This window comes from Pteropus vampyrus, unplaced genomic scaffold, assembly GCF_000151845.1.
Source record: "Pteropus vampyrus isolate Shadow unplaced genomic scaffold, Pvam_2.0 Scaffold32, whole genome shotgun sequence".
Taxonomy (NCBI): domain Eukaryota; kingdom Metazoa; phylum Chordata; class Mammalia; order Chiroptera; family Pteropodidae; genus Pteropus; species Pteropus vampyrus.
In genome coordinates this window covers 749,536-751,316 of record NW_011888813.1, presented here as the reverse complement: position 1 = coordinate 751,316, position 1,781 = coordinate 749,536, and the positions used below count along the sequence as shown (strand labels likewise).

Below are 1,781 nucleotides of genomic sequence, written 5' to 3'. Positions count from 1 at the left end.
GTCTGCAGCCCTGCCACCCTGAATGTGCCTGATCTCGTCTGATCTCGGAAGCTAAGCAGGGTCGGTCCTGGTTAGTACTTGGATGAGAGACCACCTAGGAATACCAGGTGCTGTAGGCGTAAAAAAAAAAAAAAAGAAAATTAAAGAAAAACAAACACCAAGACAAGTACTGAAACCACAGACGGAAAACAAAACAAACAAACAAAAAAACAGAACAAGAGTGATGCAGCCATCCTATAAAAGGGATTAGAGAAGCCAGCCCTGAAAAGTCACACATTGAATGATTCCATTCATATGAAATATCCAGAAAAGGTAACTCTATGGCGACAAAAAGCAGATTGGTGGTTTCCAGCTGATTGCGGGGTGGGAGTAACTCTGTAATGGGTACAGGTTTCCTTTGTGGGGGGTGAAAATGTTTTGGAGCTAGAGAAGGGTAGAGGATGCACAGCGTTGTGAACATACTGAATTGTTCACTTTCAATTAGCTATGTTATGTGAATTTCGCCTCAGTAAAAACCTTTTTTAATTTAAATGCAGATTAGAGACAAGTAGTTGTGAATTCTGATCTCAATTTCACCATTGCTATACAAAAGAATTTTAGATATCATTTTCCCCAGTTTTATTTAGGTATAATTGACAAATAGTATGCATCAAGATGTACAACATGGTATTTTGATAGACATTGTGAAATGATTACTACAATCAAGTTAAATAACATGTCTATCATTTCAAAGCTACCTTTTTGTGTGTGTGTGGTGAAAACACTTAAGATCTACTCTTAGCAAATTTCAAGTATACAATATATAACAGTATTATTAACTATAGTTATCATAATGTACATTAGATCCCCAGAACTTATCTTATTCATTGATTTCTTGAGCACAAAAATAAGGGTTTTGAAAACTCCATGTGTATGGCTAAGATCTATATGACGTTCCAGTCTGCAAAAAAAATCTAGTAGTCCAGACTTTCTGTTGGGAAAAGAGAGTCCCACACTGCCCTTGTGTAGCACTAAGAAGTAGTGAAAGAAATTTGTGTCCTCATGTTGCAGGTGGGGAGAGCCTCTAAGTGAGGCTGGCCCCTTTAAGACTCTGAGACTGAAGTAATCTGGTAGCTAATGAGTCATAATGACAATTTTCTTGGGTAATTCTCCTTGGAAATGTAGTTATTACCCTTGGGGACCAGAAGTAATGAGAAGCAGAGCCATCTTTTCGGTTGGGGTGGTGAGAGAGATATGTAGATGGGCTTATACCTCTCTGGCTTCATTTTCTAAAATTTAGATGTCTCTGTTCTACACAAGGGACCATGATATTTAATTTTAGCTCTTTTCTATCTGTGGGGAACACAGTTTAGTGAAAGGGAAGAATTTCTTTGAAACACAGTCTCAGTGTTCAGTTCTATTTCTGAAACTTAGAAGGGAATGGGAGGGAGGGAGTCCCAGCCTAAGAGCACCTGTGAAGCCCACTGCTAGTGTAAGTGGCACCTACTGAAAGAAGACCCTGTAGCCTATGTGGAGGAACATTACTTTGAATTTTTGTTCAGGTTTTTAATGAACTCGAGTATTCTCAATTCATGGTCAGTCAGTGCTTAGGAGTCCTCCAGGACTCACGCTGAAACAAAGAAGTGGATGAGAGCTGCAAGTTCAGAACAGGGAGGAGTGAGGTGCTGAAGCCCACCACTATGAGAGCTTGTGGCTTAGGCATACACTTGGGTATAGATTCCCTCTTCTTCCAGGACAGGGAGCCAAATTGATTGCTATTTGTCACCGCAGGAGATGGTGGC

General features: G+C 40.0%; 1 pseudogene; it reads left to right on the top strand.

Annotated features, from left to right (window-relative positions):
* LOC111737927 lies at window positions 1-119 on the top strand (annotated as a pseudogene).
* The last annotated feature ends 1,662 nt before the right edge of the window (window positions 120-1,781 follow it).